We start from the raw sequence: 20,671 nt of genomic DNA, 5'->3' as shown, positions 1-20,671 counted from the left end.
ACTGGAACTTGGAAATGTTGGTACAAGGGGGAAGGGCAAGACTGTGGCAGCGCTATCTTAATCTGTCGTATATAGGGGGAATGTTGTCTCGGCACAAAAGGCAGGTCTGATGTCCTGTATTATTTGTCGCCCTTTTGCTTGTATCTACCTGCTTCACTCAGCATTTCACTCTTATACATCTAGAGTATATGAACCTCACCGTGCCCGTGCTCTGTTCTGGAGAGCAGTGCAGCTGTACGTGCAGTCGAATCCCTCCTCTTTTCCCCTCTCGGCAGAGCACACGCGCTGAGCCGAAAAACTCCTGTTAACTAGGGTGCAAGTTTGCAGCAAGCTTTAGATCACGGGGAGAGGGAACACCCTGATCCCGGCAATATAAGGTATAGACGCCTCGGCTTTTGCAACACAGCGGCCGGGCAGAGCCCTTTTTATTCTTGCCTTTTTTGGATCTGCACGCACGCAGCGCTCAGCACAATGGAGCCGGCTCAGCGATAGCGCAGCGCGATACGCGGAGCAGAAATAAAGTCACTGCAGCGCCGCTCGCCAAGGGTGTGATTGCCGGCGACCCACTCCCCGCGTGGCGGCTCCGCCGATGGCGTGATCGCCAAAGACTTCCACGTCCCAGGCCGGCGCCGCTCCCGCCCTCTGCCCTGCGGAGCCGCGGGGCTCCGGGCACCCGCCACTTCCCGAGGCAGCGCCGGGGTCCCGATCTGCCGCACCCGGAAGGTACCACCCCCTTCCCCCTCCCCCCCCCCAAAAAAAAAAAACTTTCCACCGCGGGCCGCTCGGCTGCGATGCCGCGCCCCGGGCGCCGATCAGGGCGGGCAGGGCAGGGCAGGACCAGCCCCCCTGCCCGGGTGCCGCGGGCCCCGCTGCCCACCTTGTCGGCCGGGGGGCGGCGGGGCGGGCCCCCCGCAGCCAATGGCCGCGGCAAGGCGGGCAGGGTGCGGGGGGCGGTGCCGGGCCCACAATAGGGGCGGCGGGAGGGACGGAGGGAGGGAGGGACGGCGGCGCAGGGGAGCGGGGCCGGGCGCGGAGCCGCGGGAGAGCCGGGCAGCACCTTGCGGCGGGCGGAAGGTGAGTCGCGCCGCGCCGGGGAAGGGGATTTCCTCGCTTGTTTTGTAACCGGGAAGTTTGCACGGAGGTTGAGCGGCCGGGTTCTTGTTTGGTTTGGTTTTTTTTTTTTTTTTTTCCCTCCCCACTCCCTCCCTCCACCTCCTTCTTTTTTTCTTTTCTTTTGGGAGGGAGGTAGGGAGCCTGCCTTCCCCCTCCTGTCTCCCCCGCCTCCTGCCTTCCCGGCTCATTCATTTGATAAAGGGAGTTGTCCTCAGCCCCCGGGCTGTGCAAGCGGAGAGCCGCTCGGGGCCTCATGCTTGGCGTCCCGGGACAGGAGTTGGGGTGGGAATCGGGGCTCAGCCCGGAGTTTCTGCCGAGCACCCCGTCCAGGCTCCGATTGGAGGGGCGGGCGCTTTGGGCAATCACAAAGAATTGAGGAGCTGGACCCATGCTGGGCGATGGGGTGATGAAGCCCTAGGCTTTGTGTGGCTGGTGCGGAGGGATGGAGAGGTGGGAGCTTGTCTTTTAACCCCTCCGCCCGCATGTGTGCACGAAACCGTGGCCTTTTGCTAGTAAAGTACTTAAAAGCAAAGCTGAACTTAGGATCGTGCGATGATTCAGATGGGAAGAGACCTCAGAAGGTCTCGAGTCCAACCTCCTTCAAAGCAGGGGCTTCTGCCAGGGGAGTGGGTGGCAGTGAGGGACATCGGAGATGGGTGGCACCTCGGGGTGCTCTTTGAGTGCTCCTGGGAGACCGAAAGAGAGGCAGCACCAGCAGGACGAGTCATCAGGGGCAGTAGCGCTTCTACCCACAGTGTATGGAAATGCCCCGATCCATAGCTCTTTCATGCCTGCAATCCGTGTTCTTGATGCTTTTGTTATCCAGAGGGCTTAAAATTCATGATTGTTGGGAATAGCTGTCTCCATCCCGTATGTGTGTCACGGTGCATCTGGTCATGCTGAGCTTTACTTGAGCCTTATTCCGACGTTGCCTCCAGGAGTTTTTTTCTTCAGGAACGAGATTTATAAATAGGTTTCAAAACCTGGCACTTTACTTGGGACCTGTTACCGGCTGTAAGGCGTGTACTTGATGTGGTAATTAAGTATGAGCTATATGCGTGTGTGTGTGTGTGTGTGTAAGAAGGATCGTAAAAGCTGTTTGTTAGCCAAGCTATTAATTTTCAAAGTGAAAGCAGGTATTGTAGTTGGGTGAAATGGCTGTGTCGGGCTCAGACGGAAGAATGTTTGTTTTCTTTGCTTGCAATTACTCTTTGAACAGTGGCTCACTGATGCCTTTCACTGAACTACCTCCCTCTTTTCTTTACCTGGAGTTTCCTGGTGTTGCACACATTCACTGGCCAAGCAGGGAACATCTTCCTCTCTGCTGCCCAAATACCTCTTGGTGTGGGTGTGTTCATCTTGTTCAGCTTTTTAGGGTAAGGCTGGAAAAACTCCTTGTGGAACAGTTTGTGTGTGTGTCCAGTGGATGCTTGGAAATTGCTTTTCCCTGTGCGCTTTCTGTGGATAAGTCAGAGAAGTGAAACTCATTTCTGCACAGAGAACAGAAGGTATGGTGGGAATTTAAATATGTCTGAGTACTCATTCTGTTTAACTCTGGGTTGCCTGTCTTGTGCCACGGGGAAGAATTTGTTCTCAGCTGTATTGTATAGCAAAGCTGGAGATTAAAACTGGAGACTGATAAGATTTTTGTTTGTTGTTTGTTTTTGGTTTTGTTTTTGTTTTTTTAATAGCCTTTCTGAGTCCTGTGGGGAGGAACTATCGTCTTTAAATGGGATGATATAACTACCATTCTTTGATTTGGGAATGAAAGACAAAAATAAAATTGAAGAGCAAAATGCTCTTGTATCATGACAGCAAGAATGCTTTTATTGGTTTTAGGTAATATTATGTGCTCTGGATGTTACTCAGAAAAAAAGAATAAGGAAAAGTGAGGCTTTTAGTTCATACTTTTCTGTGCATCATGGGGATATTGGAAGAAATATGTGACAAGTTCAGTATAACTGCCACAAGTGAAAATATAGTTTGTTTATTGTGTTTGACTGCATTGCTTGCACTGAATTGAAAACCTGATGCTGTCTGGTTTTGCTTGAGAGGTCAAAGAACTGCTTGACTCCTGTTCCAGGTCTGTGGAGGGAGATTTTTTTCTCTCAGCTTTGACTCCAATGTATAAAGTTCACCTAGTTTGCTAAATAGTGTTTTGTCTTTTCTTGAATGTGAGTGAGCTTCTTTCCTTCTTTCTCCCTTTTGTTCACCTGTCTCACTTACTTGGTGTGGGAAGTTTTGTAATTTCCAAAGCTGGTTGTTATGGTCCAGTTCCCTCACATTTGTAAGAGGGTACAGAACCACCTAGAGGTGAAACAGACTTTTCTCTGTTGCAAAATACAGAAGTGATCCAGAGCACCACCCTTAAAGTGATCTGGTTTTACAGTTCATCTTGTCAACAGCAGATAACGGGAGCAAGTAGACTTGTAAAGGAACTGACCAGTCTGGATGAGGAGGCACAAGACATAAACTGAAACCAGACAACTAAAAATAAGTCATATTTCTTTAAAGCCTGGTCAGTCATTAGCCCTTTTACAGGTACAAGAATACCTCTTGTTGACTTTTTATCTCTATGGGAAGGCAAAAGAATATTGTGTGCCAGAACTGTGTTGTGTGAAAGAGCCTTTTTCTATACCTGGCAAGGAGCTGAACTGATTTTTCTCAGCCTGATGTCTTGGCCTGTATAGGAACCGGGGAGAATGTAAGCGTGTTCTGGTTGATGCTGAGGGCTTGCTCTTATGGAGAAAATAGTCTAGTGTGTGACTCATGCAGTTGCACAGCTCTGACCTGTGAGGAACTGCTTTGCATCCCTGTTTCCAGAAGTGGGAATGGCTAGGTCCATTCCCTTTGGAGGCAGTGGAACTGGGACTGTCCGCAGATCCTCACTGATGTGGCGCATAAGTCACTGGGATCAGATCTTCCCTTCTAAACTTAAGGCACACGGTGTTCTTTAGGAATGAATAGGTTAACAGTACCTGATGCTGCTTGTGCTAATCAGGTTTTTACTCAAACTCAAGTTTGAGTTTGAAATCCCTGCACTTGGGTGCAGCTGTGCACAGCATATGTAGATGTGGATGTTGTGGCTGTGAGGGGTAACACTTACTGCTGCCAGTGGTGATGACTGCTCCTGGCCTTGTGCAGGAGAGGAAGTTTACTTTGTCCCATCCCTCCTCAGGGGCATCCTCAGAGCTGGAAGTGGGAGTCTTTGGGTCCTCCCGTGGTCTGTCTCTTTTCCAGCGTGTGACAGTGGGGTGTGTACCACAGTTTCAGGGGCCTTCATGGGTTTTACTTGATGAAAACATGGATGCTCAGAGCTGAAAAAGTCTCCCCAGGCTTCCAGTATGATCAGCAGAGAGAAAAAGGGCCTTTTAGGATGTGCTTTTTGTCATCCTGCAGTAGGCTTTTTTAAAATAGGTCAGAGAGTTGCACTCTAAAAATGCTGATTCCTCCTGTAGTCACCCTGGTCTCCTCTGTCTCCCATATGTTGTGTTATACGTGGCAGCAGGTAGCTGAGAGGAGTTTCAGCTGCTCCCCTCACTGTGGGGATGCAGGCAGGCATCGTTGCTATCAGATCCATCAGAAGAAGCAGTGTAGTAGCGTAGCTTTCACCAGTTCCCTTCATTTTAGCATGTGTTTGTTGGGATGGGAGAAGAGGAAACAAACAAACAAAAAAGCATCTGATTAGTGTATTTCCGGGGGAATTTGAAGAAAGAGTTGAAGTTCAGTTCTGGTTTGTGCACTAATATACCTTTTCAGACTGGCAACCCAAGTGTTCCAGTTTCCACTTGTATACTATCAATCTCTTGCATATAGTCTGAGAAGCAGGTTAAACAATAACTTCACTTCCATGGTTTCTTTCCTTCTTGCAGTCTGTACTCTTTGGACCTGCTATATAGCTAGTTTGTTTTCCTCTTAAGCTGGCATAAGTGCCTTAAATCCATTCTGTTTCCTCCTCTTGCTGCCTAGAATCAGTGAAGTAAAGTGATGGTGAATCCGGCATCCTTTTATCAACTTAGGTTTAAAAAAAGGAGGAGGAAAAAAAGTTAATGGTGTAGAAAAATGGTCCTAATCTGGGAAAATCAGGACAAATCATAAGACTGCAGAAGTAGTAACTAGGTGTACTTTCTGAAAAGAAATAATTTCTACCAAAGTAGCCCTTTGTGATCTCAATTGCTGTGTGAGAGACAGTGCATGTAATATATCGTAACTGCCTTGAAGTGTACGACATCTAGCTGCAAACAGCTCCTTGATCTAGGTGGGCCTGTAGCTGTGGGACTACGAGGAAGTCAAATGGTGAGTACATGCTGCAGGCAGGTGGGGCTTAAAGCCTTGTTTCCTGTCTTTTCTTATTTCTTTTCCCATTAAGTTTGACTGCCTGGACCATAGAAAGGAAAATAGTGGAGCAAAATAAATGCTATTCATATGGCATATGTTTTTGGGATGAGGGAGTCATACAGGTTTACCTTAAGGCATTGTCTCCTGCTCTTAGGAGCTTGATTTGTGTAGTTACAGTGTGTCTGTCCATGGATTACAGCTGATGCCATTGGATGATTTTACAGATGGCAGCAGAGAGAAGGAAAATCAAATACAAAGGGTCAGGATGCAGTTTGACAGACTGACTTGCTAAGGTGTCACAGCACCACTTGGATTTACTTTCTCTAAGCATTAGTAGGGCTTTGAACTATCAACTTACTTAGTGACTGTAATGGCACACAAATATTATAGATGATGCTTCACTTACAAGACAAAACCTGTTTCTCAGGGTTTACGTTGTATTCACAAAATATTTTTATTTGAGCCAGGGACTTGTTTCAGGTGTTATTTCTTCCTTTTTACATATAGTGTAATGTGAAATACCTTATCACTTCTTTATGCTAAAGAAATTCCTGGGTAGATTATTGTTTGTACCCACGTAATCCCAAATGCACATTCTCTGCTGATCTGCTTGGCCACTTAACACAGACTCTTCTGTAGAAAGAGTAGAGAAGCGATTCCTTTTGTAAAACACTGATTGAATTTCCCCAGCTATCTGTAAGTGAACATTATGTGGTTTCACCAACAAGTTCCACTTAAAGGCTTTGTGCCAGGATGATTCTGTGATTTGCCTTTAGTAGGTATTTCAAGAATGTCTTATTTCAACCATGCTTTGGAGAGGCTAGAAGTCACAGCTGAAGATGGAATTCATGTGTCTCCAGAGTTCAGACTTGTTTGGGATGCAGGAAAAGCTGATTTCCTTCAGCAGCAAAAGTGGGGAATAGTCCAACCCCCCTTTCCCAGTTCTGTGTATACTACTGAAGCTGTTAGATTCACTCGGCTCAAGGCCCTGTGCTAACCTCTGTGTAAGGTGCAGCATGTGTTTGAGGCTGTTACTGAGCTCTCTAACACCAGCATTGAGGTAGAGGGGGGAAAAAAACCCCATGAGGCCAGGCTCGTGATACATCATTTGCGTCCTTGTTTATTAAACTGGTCACCCGAGTCTGAACTCCGATGTCTCTTCACAGTAGAAGGTGGATTTGTCAGGTAACAGCTGCAAAGACCAGGGCGTGTGAAGCACAAAGAGGGATTAGCTGCAAATGGACACATCAGGATTTGAAATGCAATATTGATTAGCTCATTAAAATTAATAAAACACTCAATTATAAAAGTCCCATTACATTTTGCAGTTCTTCTGGAAATAGAACAATTTATGTGTCCTTATCCTTTCAGGAATACCTCACTCAAGATAAATTTTAATGTCATTTTCCTTCTCGAACCACAGAATGTGTTAACTCTTAATGGAGCCTCAGTTCATCAGTGTTTTATTTAGTAAAGCATTGTTTTTAATAGGCTACTGTTTTTAAGATTCTGGAAGATGTAGTCATATTATTATGTCCTAAAAGGTTGCTCGAATAGAAAATGATCCAAATAAGTGTGTAATTAGACTAATGTTGCTGTAGGGAGGGTCAAAAATCAAAAGGCAGATTTTCACATACTGGTCGATTTTTAGCTAATCAGACAAATCTGTTTCAAAACACAGCACACAGAAGGAAAACCCTTTGATTCAAGCTCGGGAACTGAAGGAAAAGTATGTGAAAGGGAATGTTGTTCCTAAAAGAGAAAAGTGTCAATATTTTCCTAATTCTTCAGAAATACATATATGGCCTTCATAATGCATAAATGTGATTTTTCAGGCTACAGATCTAATTGCCCTGTGGAACTTTAAATAACTGAAAGCTGGATTTCCAATATGGCTTCTATGCTTTACTAAGTGTTGTGATTTTTAAATTTTAATAATATCTTTAACAAAGGCTTTGCTTGAGAAGGTTTGAGCCTCTTGACTCATGGCAATGAGAAATTGCTCCAGGAATACTCGGTTTCCATGCAAGAGGGAGGCTGGAGGAAGATAAAGTCATAAAACGAAGATCCTGGAATGATTGTTAAGTGGAGGGCACTTCTTATCAATGTGATCACTGCTATTTCTTTTTGCCACAGAAGTTTGATAGAACTTTCTTGCCACACTACCCAGGAGCGCTGAATCTCCCTTTAACCACAAAATGTTAACCACAAGCTTATAATTCAGATTCCTGTTTTGCCCTGCCATTGTTCTCATCTTCAGTGTAAGATGTGCATTCAACTTCAGTGTTGCTTCTCTGGCATCGTAATCACAGATCAGAGGTGATAACAGAAAAGCTTTGGGAGCTGAACTCAAAGGAGAGGCTTAGAAATGAATGGTGGTAATGCCACAGAGCCCTTCATCAAAGCCTTTCTTCATCATCCCCTCTCTGATAATCAAAGTCATTGGTAAGGTTCTTTGGTAAAATGCATACACATTGTGGGTGTGTGTTAAGGTGTTTGATGCTTTCTGTTAAGCTCCAGGATTCTGGAGATGTGAAAGCTATGCAAAAATATGTGTCATATAAAAGAGACTTCTCCCACTCCTATCTGTAGAGAGGAATGACATAATATGATCCAAATGTGTCTTGAAGACTTAAATAATGAGATTTAGGCACACAGAGGCTTTGGTTTGAGCCTACAGTTCCTAATTCTGGGTGAGGAAGTGAGGGTATCTACTACATCTTAACACTAAGTTACTACCGTTATAACTTAATTTTTTAAAATCACTGAAATCTTCACTGAATAGTCTTAAAGAAAGCCAGAGAAATGAGGGGAGGAAGGAGAGGGAACTGCAGCACCAGTGAAAAGTATTGTCTCACAGTTATGTTAATCTAGTACAAAAATCTGTATTTTAATTTCTAACTCATCAAATTTCTTGTTGTTGCATCAGCCTGTGTCTTGGTAATAAGGTGTCTGGGAAAAATTGCAGTCTCTTACATTTGTGTGTGCTATAAATTCTTCTATGCAATTTTGACTCCCTTGGTAACAGAAAATGAGTAAAAATGCTGTACCAAATTCACGAAAAGCGGCAGGAGTCTCATCCACTACCTTTGGCTGTGCCAAAAGACTCTGAAGAAGTGAGAGCAGAAGTACTTTTCCAGGCCTGCTTTAATCTCTTGGTTATGTTCCTAAAGCAGAATTTGAAAAGTATGAATAAAATTAAACTGACACTTTATCTTGATGAAGCTGTAATCTCCAGACTAGTGTCTCTTTTGCCATTTCTGGGAGCCCTGACAACCGTACTGAACTTAATTTACACTATGTGTGTGGGAACTAACTTTTGTATTCTTCCTGTTTGTTTGGTTCTTTTCTCTGAAATCCTTGTTTGTTAGTTTGTTTGCTTTCCTTCTGCCTTTCTACAGTAACCTTGTTCATGGACCTGTCTTTTCTTTCCCTGGCTGCTCCTAAGACTGATGAGAGAGTGAGTTCTCATATTTCTGTGATGCTGAAGATACTGGGCAAACATAGATGCATAGCAGGGAGGTAAAATATTTTGTCCTCCACCCCAGTAAGAAGCATCTTCTTCAGGGCTCGGGAGGAGGATGAAGACTGAGTAGGGGAAGAAACCTTACATGCATTGCCTTCCTCTATCAAGCAGGTAGTTTTGGTAATGAGATATTTGGAAATATTTAAATGTGTAGATCTCCTTTAGAAAGATTGAGGAGGTGAGGGTAGGACTGGGAATGACAGAAGTGGGACTACAGAAGAGAAAGCAAACAACTCGAGATTCCTTCAGGGCTCTGCTGGAAGCCAGAAAGTAGAACACAAGAGTATATTTCCCTGTGTAGGCAGCCTTTAAATGGAGGCAGACGGTCACAGGCGGTGTTTGAATTCTAGGTTCAATAAAGGCACATCTTTCAGTTAGAGGAGGCAAAACAGTGTCACTTGTTAGAATTCAGAATCAGTCTCTAAATGCCTCAATGGCTTGTCATCAAGTGACTCACTGCACTGTCATAGTAGGGCTTCTGGCTTTCACATCTAAGTTATACTTGCTGAAACAGTGTCCTGCCAGCTCATACTGACAGTCCCCCCCTCCCAGTCTTGTCTCCGATTTACTCATGGTGGAGAGGGGCTTTGGGGGGGACGGGGCAGGAGAAGGCTGCAAGGGTGGATCAGAGATCTCATTACGTTGTAGACTTCAGTGTGCCAGCTTTTTCATTTGTTTTGTGTGTCTCTGGGACAAGTCCTTGAGTTGCAAAAGAAAAACATTCAGAAATGATGAGCTGGAAAAATTTGTAAGAATTTAGTCATTTACTTGGTTTGATCAAAAATGTGTTTTCCTGTGTATCTTATTTAAAGTTATTTGCTGCTTTGGAAAAATGCCAGCGTTGTGATGATCTCAGCTTTGTCTCCTGCACTTTATTAGGGGATCACCAGGATAATTTGTTTTCCTTGTTGAATTCACTTTATCAGTTTTATTCTAGGTGACCTTTGTTTTTTTAAGAGCCAATCCTTTTTTACACTAGATACATCCTGCAGGAGCCTTTCCTGCCTTCTGATCCAACACTTATTCATCCTGGGACCTAGTCCAAATGCCTCTAACAATGTTTGCGTGGGCTTTTTTTGTCTGTTTCAAAAACATTTCGTCACATGCTGACATGTGGCAGCATTAAACGGGTAAATGTGCAGTTCAGGGTGTAATGGTCATGGAGATGAAAGGAGCAGCATGAAACCTGAGCAGCAGAATCTTACCTGGCTTAGTGCTTTTAACATCATACCTGCTTGTGTAATCAAGTTTTAAATTTAGTATTACAGTGGATGTCGTTTGTTTCTGGTGATGTTCAGTTGCTCTTTGAATCCCACCCTGTTATTTTGGCTCATATTGAGGAGCAGTGACTTCAACAAGGTGATCTCATCCAATGTGTGGTGTAGTTGTGTTTGTTTTTGAAGGCTTGAGATTCTGTTCCGTCTGCACTTCCTGTAGCTATAGGTAAATCATCTGAAATCCGATAGGATGAGCATGTGTGATCTCTGTGGTCTATTTTCCTCCTTTTTCATGAATTCACGTGCTTCCCTTCTGTGGTGGGGCTCTTGTGAGCCATGTTATTCTTTTCAACAGGTGTGAATGAGGTGAACAGTGAAAGGCTTCTCTATAAAGCATAGCCTGTGCTGGTTTCAGTGTGAAGACTGTTTGACCACTCTTTGATGGCTCTGATCATAAATTCCTAATGAACTAACTACAAATTTGAGAGGAAAGAGTCCGTGGTTGATTTAGCATTCTTCTTGACTAACAGATGAGAAGCTTGTGTTTTGTTGTGTTTTGTTTTTTTTTTTTTTTTTTTTTCTCTAAACCGGTCCCCCCACACCCAAACTATAAAGCAAGGATGTGGCTGTTGGCAGCTGTTTTCCTTTTGATGTGGTCAACTCAAAATTAACATTAAAAGTGTAATTCTGAACTTGCATTTTCTTGGGAGACCAAATGTATGATGAAAGGACAGGAGGGATCTCTCTCCACCTGCTGGGAGTGTGCTCTTAGCTTGAGTTTTTTAGGAGCTGCGATTGGAGGATGAAGCTTGACACAGCTGAGCTCATTGTGGCACACAGCCATCCAAAGGCGAGGGTGCTTTCCCTTTCAGCGCTTGGCTGTGAGCTGACCTAGCAGGAAACTTTGCAAAGCAGTATGAGTGAAGGTAGCTGTGGTGTAGTATTAAAGGTCTCAGAGGTGCCTGTAGGTTTGCAAGCTGGAGGCGAGGACTGTAAGGTATACGGTGAGATCTGGTGGCTTCTCAGAATTGGCCCTCAAGTAAGTGCCTTTTTACTCTGTCATTGTGGTACCTGCTGTATACAGCTTTTTATTTTAGTTATTTTGTTCTTACATTCCTCTGTCTCCGAGCTCTCTGAAGCTCTAGCACCTGCCCAGTCAGCTCCTGCTAGATACGCTCCTGTGTATATGAAAGTCCTTGGTACAGATCAGATTTTATAGAATCTTAGAGCCATAGAATAGTTTAGGTTGGAAGGGACCTTAAAGATCATCCAGTTCCAACCCCCTTCCATTAGACCAGCTTATTCAAAGCCTGATCCAGCCTGGCTTTGAACACTTCCAGGGCTGGGGAGTTCATAACCTCTCTGGACAACCTGTTTCAGTTCCTCAGCACCCTTATAGTAAAGAATTTCTTCTTAATACCTGGTGCAAAGCTACCTTCCTTCAGCTTAAGGCCATTCCCCCTTGTCCTATCACTACATGGCTTGTGAAAAGTTCTTCTCCAGCCTTTCTTGCAGGCCTCCTTTAGGTACTGAAAGGGACTCTAAGATCTCTCCAGAGCCTTCTCTTCTCCAGGCTGAACAGCTTCAGCTCTCTCAGTCTGTTGATTTTGACTCCTCTCTAGCTGGTTCTCTGTCTTTAAAAAATATATTTGGGAGAAGGAGCCTGACAAAAAAAAAATTACAACATATATTTCTCTCCACTCCTATTACTGTGTTACTCTGTATCTTTTGATTCTCTGTGGAGGCATAATGCTTGTAATCCCTGCCCTGCTTTAGGGACTTCCGTGCTTTGCCTAGAAGGTTCATTTGTTAGTGCAGCAGAGCACTTTTGGGATTTTTCCATCACCAACTGCATAATGTCTTGCATCATATAAGTGTTATATATATTCTTGAGTCTTGAAAAGATGGTTCAGAATTGAAAGAATGTTTTCTCCAGCAGGTAATAAACTGGGCCCAGACTTCTTGCTGGTGTCCAGCTGGAACTAGAGTTTTAATCCAAGACAGAATTAAGTTGCTAATTTTGCTACCAGTTGCATGAACTTTATTAAATAATCCTACCGTTTTGCTGTTCCTGTTCTACCTTGCAAAGCCTCCATTTCATAGTCAAAGTGCTACAGTGAAGGACTCATCTCTTGTACGAATGTTTAGTGGCTTTTTCACGGAGGTGCTGAGATTCCTTGTAACTTTCCACCTAAACACTGCCCATAAAGGCTTATAGTGAGCTGTGATGGAGACAAAGTATGCTGAACTCTGTCATGTGGTTGTCAAGGGCCAACAGAGAAGCAGCAGGCACAGGGGGGGAACAGGTAAACACGTTTCTTGTATAGCAAATGTCACTTTATTTCTGAATACCCTGAAATATGTACAGAAAGGCTTCAGCAACATCTGTGCCTCAGAATTCATAGCCAAGATAAAAACAAAACTTTCATCTGGCAGGAACTGTGCAGCAGGTATTTGGTAAGATCTGCTGGGCATGAAAGAACAAAAAACAATTGTGGAGGTTTTTTCCTTATTTTTTTCGTTTTTTTTTTTTTCCTCCTTTTTTCTTTTTCCTTTTCCCTAACCGGGGGACATAACTCTTAGTAGCCTATGGGTTTCAGTGGGAACATTCAGGGACTGTCTTAGCAGCACTTGAGAGCCTAACCTTGAGAACAAAAGTAGTGTTTCATGTGGTTACGTACTGAAAGATGTGGGTAGGCATCTAGTGGGAATCCAGAAAGCGCGTGGGCGCTTGATTCCCTCGGAAACTGTTGGGATTTGGCACCTAAGCTGGTAAAGTATTTTTAAAAACTCTTAAATATCTTTCTGAAAATTGGGTCTGATGTTGCTAATCAGTGTGAGGGGTGGGGGAATTTTTTTTTTTTCTGATGTAATGGTGCCTTTGATCTTTGTTACTTTCTAGCAGATAAACAGGAGAAAATTGAAGCAAAGAACAGAAGTGACTTTGGGATTGGAGGGATTGACGTAAAAGGAAGATAAAAGCTATATACTTGTGTAGTTTTTATAAAATGAGGAGGAGGGCAGGACTGCTATGGGTTTCTGAAGGGTATAAATGCTGAGGAATGGAGAGTGTGGAAGAAGGGAACTGTTGGAGTCTCGACTCTTCAGCTGCCTGTGCAGGCAGGCAGCTTCACACACAGCTTCATCCAAAAGGAGCATTTTTATTGAATCTCGTGAGTGTCACAGGGTCTTGCTGGTGAGGAACACTTTGTGTGGCAGCAAGGAAGATACCTGCTTTAGTACTTCAGTCAGGGTAGAACACTAAGATCTGCAGCTGTTTGCATCTTGGATTCTTGGCATCTATCAGTGTCATCATACCGCACAAAAATTACTTTCTATTTGTGCCAGCTTTTCTGGTCAGGAAGAGCCCAAGCAGAAACTCTGCTTTAGGCCTTGATAGCTCCTGCCCCAAACTTGCATTGTTAGTGCTTGGATCTCCATCCTTTGTTACAGCTGGCTGCCATGGTGAGATAGTTCAATCTTGCTGATCTCTGGTGGTATCTGAAACCTTCACCAGGAAGGAAAAGCAGGTGACAGCTGTGCCAGGGCACAGGCTGGTATGAGTGGGACAGGAGGTAGGCACAGCAGTCTATCTTGGGACTGCTCTTCTGAGATGACATCACTTCTTATAACCACTTATTTTATGTCCTCATAAATACTATATACATGGGGATATAATCCATTAAGATTAGGGTATCTTGGGGAGTGCTTGGTGTCAGAGGTGTAAAAAGGTTACTTAGAATTGATAAAGCATTAGCAGAGAATATCAAGTCTTAACTGCTGGGGGTATGGGGATGTTCCCATGTCAAGTGCACTTTTTGTAGCCAATAGATTGAGAAACTAATTTGAGATGATAAATACAAAAGGAAAAATTAGACCAAATAGATAAGTTAAACGTTAATAAGTCACCATGGTTGGATGGCATTCAACCAAGAATCCTGAGGAGCTTGAATGTGAAACTGCAGAACTGCTGGCCAAACTGCATAATTTATCACTACAGATGGCTGCTGTGCCAGAGGACTGGGGAGCTGCCAATGTGATTCCCCTCTATAAAAAGGGTTCTAGAGGGGATCCTGGGAATGGTATGCCAGAGGATGCTACCAGGAATGGTCTGTAATAAGGATCTCTGAATCCACAGGTAAATGTTAACTGTTGGGAAAGAATCAGTGTGGCTTCTGAAAATGAAAATCCTGCTGCCCAATCCCACAACGTTCTGTGAGGTGTCAGTAAGAAAGAGTTCAATGGATGTAATATATTTGGATTTTCAGAAAACTTCTGTCAAGATCTTGAGATCCTAGAAGTTTGGAGGAAAGGCTGTTTTATGGTTTGAAACCCACATGAATGATAGGAAGTAAGAAATTGGGGTTGATTTCACTTTTTAGGTTGGAGAGGGAAACATTACTGGAGCAGCAACCAAAAGAGCCGCCATCCTCATCAGGAAGGGGATGAACAGTATAATTTTGCTTTGGTGTAAATGCTTGATGCAGCCATATCCTGTGGATGATGTGCAGTTTCGGTCTCCACATCTCTTGCAGGGCACTATGGCATCGCAGAAAGGCAACTAAAAGGGTCAAAGAAATGGACTGCCTTCCAAGAAGAAGCTAAAATTGTTGAGTCTTCCTCATGGGAAGGAAGGGAGGAACACACGCTAGGTTTTAATCATAAAGTCAGCAGGTAAAGCTGAATATGAGACATCCATAAGCTCTCATGCTATAAGAACCAGGGAACTTCTGATTCAACAAGATAGATTTTAAAATAGATGAAAGACCATACTAGGGCTGTGAAGAGTTGGTTATTGTAGCCTCTGAATAGGTGGAATTTGGTGACAGGCTTTCAAGTGCCCACCCATGCGGGGCAAATCCAGCTTGCACTTTGCAAGACTCTTGCCTTTGCAAGAGTCTCTGTGTGACCCGTCCTTTCCCCAGGGCTCTCTTCAGCTTTTCATAGGAAGCAATTATCCAGGTGGCTGGCAAATGTTCGACACTCCCTTGTGTACACAATGAGATATTTTTTTTTTTTAATTATAAGTGACTTATCCCTCATAGAAGTAATTTTTTTTAATGCTGCCTTCAGCAGGGTGTGCATGTGAACTTTATTTTAATTAAGGGTGAGGAGTCTTTTTTACATAAATATATCCCAGATTCTCATGAGAGAGTGAAAACAACCCTGAGGGACTGATGAAAAGGCCAGTGAAATCAGTTGCCTCACCGATGGGAGCCCTGATTCTGATCTCTTAGGTTCTGTCTACCTCTGGGACTTGCTCCAAGCTGGCTGACAGCCAGAGGATTTGAACCACTGCAAAGGCACTGCTTCCTCACAGCTTTATTTTGGGCCACTAATTTGAGGTTCTGGGGAGATACAGGGGTGGCTGTTGCAGCTCTGTCTGAGGTTGTTGTCCCTGTAGTGGGTATGGCCAAATGGGATGTGAATCTGCTTCCAAGCCCTTTCAGCCGTGCCCTGATGCTGGCTCAGACAACTTCTGCTACTGTGCCTGGTGCCAGGGTATTATTTTGCAACACTCAGTTCACTCATCTCCTGTAGGGTAGCCTGTTGTAATGAAAATGTAGTCCCCACCAGCCAGATGACTTGCTAGTTTAATACTACTAATAATATATTTATATGCTATGTTTATTACTCCCAGTAATGCATTTAATACCAATGGGATTTGGTCAAGGTGGTTCTCTGAGTCTTTGAGAAAGAAGACAAGTAGCATTGGAAGTCACAAATGAATTCTGTCAGCTAAAATTTTATTCCGGTTGTAAAACCTGAAAGGAACAGGGAGCAGATGAGTAAAATGTTTCTGCACCATTAAGGAGGGAAAATCCAGGGTGTGTGCATGGCCTTTGCTTGTTTATTTTTCTCTTAAGAAGAAAGAAGTGATAAAGATGTTAAAACTCAATTGTTGCAGTGCTGGAAGCACGGCATACAAATAGAAGATCTCTTTTACTGTGCACAAAGAGAAATATGAAAAGCAAACCACAAACTCTGTAAAGAGGCTAATGAAGTTTATGAGTCAGACCTGGCATGTCATTAGCATCCACTGCTTGTTTGCAGTGACTGAAGAGACCATCCCTTTCAGAAAGTCTCAGGTACTGGAGAGAGTTTTACTACCCGTTACCAGAACCTCTGTGGTGTTGAAGAAGCTGAACTGCTGACAGACTGCACAGTTGCGAACTTGTGGTGAACTGCTGAACCTGGTGGCGGCTGGCAGTTAGTTTTTCTGAAGCCAAAAGCCTAGGCAGGTTTGGCATGTCTGCCCTACAGAGGGCAGATACCTTTCCTTTTTACTGTGTTAAGTCAGGCAAACATTGATGCCATTCCATGAGGGCCATGTTACTTTTGTTTTGTTTCTGCTCCTGTCCCAAAAGCTGTCTCTGTAGAGTGTCTAGAAATTTGGCTTCTCTTATCAGAATAAGTATCATCTTAGGTGAATCAAAGGAGGGCTTTGATGCTCAACTCCTAAAGTTTTATTGCAGTGGTAGTTTATGCCATCAGTCTGAAAAGTGTTTGGGGTGTAAAATTGATGGGAAGTAATTGGTGATGCAGGGGCTTTGCAGCCCCAGATGGGCATCTGCCATCAGTCTCCTATAAAGGGTGGAAACACTTTGGAGGAGCAGATCAGCGAGGAGGTGGGGCAAGGATAAGCCTGTTGGAATAGACGTCCTTCAGCTGTTCAGCAGAGCATTGTAAACGAGTGCACTTTAGACAGAAAGGAATCCGATGGTCATGTCACAGCTTGGATGTGCTGTGCTTTGGGCTGATTTCGAAGCTTGGAACATGTGCTTTGAGTGGAGGTCAGCAGATGCAGCCTGGATGAATCAGTTAGATAAGGGCAGTGGGGGAATAAGGTCAGTGTCAGTCACATCAGTCTGAAAGGCTGAAGGCTTTAAGCACCTTAAAGTGCAGAAACTGTAGACAAATTTCTGATGGTGAAATATTTTTTCAGACTGAGGCCTGAACATTTCCATCATCTTAACTGGTCAAGAGGAAGCAACCTCAAGAGATGTGCTGGGGGAGGTTTAGATTAGGTATTAGGAGGGGGTTTTTTTCCCATAGAAATGATTATAAAGCATTGGAACAGACTGCCTAGGGAGTGGTGGAGTTACCAACCCTGGGAGTGTTCAAAAAACATGGATGTAACTCTTGAGGACATGGTTTAATGGTGAACATGGTGGTGGTGCTGGGTTGATGGTTGGACTTGAGGATCTTAAAGGTCTTTTCCAACCTTACTGATTCTGTGATTCTATGAAATGGAAATCCCATCCCTGGTATACGTGGTCAGAACAAGAATACAAAGCTGTGCCAGGAGCAGTGATCCAAATCTCCGCTTTGTGCCACTGGTGCCTATAGGGAATAGGGTAAAGTGTTGTAATCACTTGGTAGTTTGAACCAGGAACAAATCTGTGAGGCTCATTCAGGTGGAAAGGAAAAAGATAGTGAGCGCTGCTGATGTCCCTGATTGGGGAATTTGTGCAGGAGATGGATAAGGATGGCAGAACAGTGCCAGTTCCTCCTGCTCCCTGAGCTGTTTCCATTCTGAGTGTGGTACCAGCCTCAGCTTCTGCCTGGCAGCCTGCCCCAGCGGCAGATCCCTGCTCTATGCTTTGATCCGGAATTGCTTGCAAAATTAGCAGGGGGTTGAGGGTGGAAACAGAAAATGCAGAACCAGAGCAGAACAGAAGTCTGGAAACCCACAGGAGGTGTTTCTCCACTGCTGTAAACTTGTGTGACCTTTCTCAACTCCCTTCAACGGTGTCCTCAGTTTATACAAGGGTAGCGGAGCTATTGTGCATTTTCAGGTATTTTGTGTTACCCAGCAGATGTTTTTGCTTCCCCAAGATTAGTAATCTTTTATCACTGAGTAGTGTTTAATGGAGGAATGGATTTCTGTGCATTGCTTAAAATTCAGAAAAAATCCTGAAATTTTGTGAGCCTCTAGTATAGGCAGAGTTGGGGGAAGAAGGAGTATTATCCTTTTCTACAGAAACTCTTGATCATTTTCCCTTCCAAAACAGTTTCAGGCTGTTTCTTTATACCAAGCCTTCGTTAATTCATCTTAGAGTGAAACAGCAGATAGTTGGTTCTTTTTGAAAGCTGCACAGATTAGAAGATGCTTCAATACATAAGCCATAAACACAGAAATAAGATTATCCTAAGGAATAATATGAAGTGAGGTGCTTTCTGGGACTGCAACACAGCTGCAAAGTGATGGGTGAAGTCAGATTTTGCCTACACAGATCTCCTAAGCCTCAGTTCTTTGAGTTTTACTTTGCTTGCTTTGGCTTCTGAGACAGCCAGTGTCTGGAGCTGAGGCACTCTGGTATTTTGCTTAGTGTCCCCAAAAGACCTGCAAACTTAGCCAAGGTTTTGGGCTTGAGAGGGATGAGCTGCGTAGCTTGAATTGCAACTGGGGTGCCTCTAGTTCTGGGAGGCTGTAATGACTGCGACCTTTTGAAACCTTGTTCAAACTGTTTTTGTTGCACTCAGACAGGAATGTTATGTTCTTTGTTATGCCTCCTGAAAGGCAAACCTTTTTGTGTAGGCCACTTGGTGGCTTTTATAGTTTGATATATATGGGTCAGGGGAAGAAGCAGGCATAGACTGGTGGATGTTTTCAAGCTGCTGAAAAAGTCCTTTTCAGTACATGAAGTGAGTTTTAAGATCCCAGCTGAATTTTTGCAAATAACCTCTGTCTTGTTTAAGAACAGAAATAAGCCCCCAAATTTGAATTCCTTCCAACTTCTGTGCACACAAGTGAGCGAGCTGACTCTACTCTGAGAAAGACCTGTGTGGTAAAGGGTTACATGTATAATTCTGAACCCCTCCTTCTCCTGAAAGGAAATGTGCAATATCTCAGCTACCATGACTGAAATGTCACTGTTTTTCAAGCAGAGTAAAAGTGTGCATTCAGTAGTTAAAATTAAGATAAAGGTTAGCATTGCCTCTTGAAACCATTGGAAGGGGTCTTCTTGGTGGCTGTACACCTTTAGGTATGTGTCTTCACAGAATCATAGTCTGATTGAGATTGGAAGGGAACTGCAGAGGTCATCTGGCCCAACCCACTGTGCTCAAGCAAAGCTACCCATTGCCAGGTGCTCAGAACAGTGCTCAGACAGCTTTTGAGTATCTCCAAAGATGACTCCACCAGCTTTCTGGGTAACCTGTGCCAGTGCTTGGTCACCCTCACAGTAAAAAACTGTTTCCTGATGTTCAGAGGGACCCTCCTGTGTTTCAGTTTGTGCCCATGGCCGCTGGTCCTATCACTGGACACCACTGGCTCTATCCACTTTGCACCCTCCCTGAAGATATTTATATACACTGATGAGATCCCCCTGAGCCTTCTCTCAGCTTAACAGTCCCAGCTCTGTCAACCTTTCATCATAGAAGAGATGCTCCAGTCCCTTCAGCATCTTCATGGTCCTTTGCTGGACTATACTGTCCTTCTTTCTTAACTTCTTTTCCTCTCTTCATTGCCTGCTGACCTCAGCGCTCAGTTACTGCAAGAGGTTCTACACTTGCATGACAAGCCTACTCTGGGCTTGGCTTTCAATTTAAAGCCTTCAGGTAATGTGGCTTTAAAGCCAGGACACCTCTTTTGCAAAGGTTCTCCTGCTGTGTGATGCTTCTTCTGAGGCGGTGGTGTCATACATGTACACAATTTGATGTGTCTCCTGTGCAGTGTATTTTCTGTTTATGCCTGGCTGAGGAAGGGAGTCTGCCACAAGGACTGACTGTGCAGCTTCAGCTCTAACTGCCTTAAGTCACACTATTTACTTTGGAAATTACAGTTTCAATTGGTGCTGATAACCCAGCTGATTGTTATGTTATACATTTAGCACTGTTTTTTTAGTTCTTTCCTTAATTACTTATGTAAATAGTTTTAGAAGACTTAGCATTAATTTTGGAGAAGCTGGCATATCAAAGGCTGTGAGGCTAGCAGCAGGTGCTGTAAGTAATCACTCTTCTAAATTAAGCAACGCTTTCCGAGGCAGTAGGTTAATTTCTGGGTAAGCAACCTGTGTACAGATTCTTGGAATCAGCTGGATTGTGACCCAGGGCTTTGAATAGCTTTAACCACATGAAATAATCTCACTGAAGCCCCTCATTTTTAGAGGAAACTGGGGCTGTGCTTGAGCGTCTATTGAAATCATGCTATCGTGTTGAAATCTCTGTCACCTGGGTCTGTGCTTGTCTTTGTAGCTCAGTCTTCTCTACCATTAGGGGCGTGTTTGGAGCATGGGCAGTGTCATGGTTTAACAATGCCAAGCTGCCTGGAGCTCAGGGTATGTGCCACAGAATCATAGACTGGTTTGTGTTGGAAGGACCTTAAAGATCATCTAGTTCCAGCCCCCCTGCCGTGGGCAGGGACATCTTCCACTAGAGCAGGTTCCTCAAAGCCCCATCCTACCTGGCCTTGAACATTGCTGGGGGTGAAGCAGCCAAAGTCTCTCTAAGCAACCTGTTCCAGTGTCTCACC

At 44.2% G+C, this 20,671-nt stretch overlaps 1 protein-coding gene across 4 annotated transcripts in view; it reads left to right on the top strand.

The window, feature by feature from the left end:
• Positions 1–39: 39 nt before the first annotated feature.
• Positions 40–20,671, top strand: part of PAK1 (p21 (RAC1) activated kinase 1) — a 71,387-nt gene continuing 50,755 nt past the window's right edge. The window contains exon 1 of one of the 4 annotated variants that reach the window (XM_027899411.1): positions 40–377. The gene's annotated coding sequence lies outside the window, so the exon portion shown is untranslated. Of the gene's footprint in view, positions 724–1,012; positions 1,075–20,671 lie in introns of those variants that run through there. The other 3 variants (XM_027899409.1, XM_027899407.1, XM_027899408.1) reach the window with 3 other exon arrangements.

This window comes from Empidonax traillii, unplaced genomic scaffold (assembly GCF_003031625.1).
Source record: "Empidonax traillii isolate 1590-97213 ecotype Southwest subspecies unplaced genomic scaffold, ASM303162v1 scaffold665:size397641, whole genome shotgun sequence".
Classification (NCBI taxonomy): domain Eukaryota; kingdom Metazoa; phylum Chordata; class Aves; order Passeriformes; family Tyrannidae; genus Empidonax; species Empidonax traillii.
The sequence above is the reverse complement of the archived record's forward strand: the minus strand, read 5'-3'. Positions and strand labels throughout refer to the sequence as shown.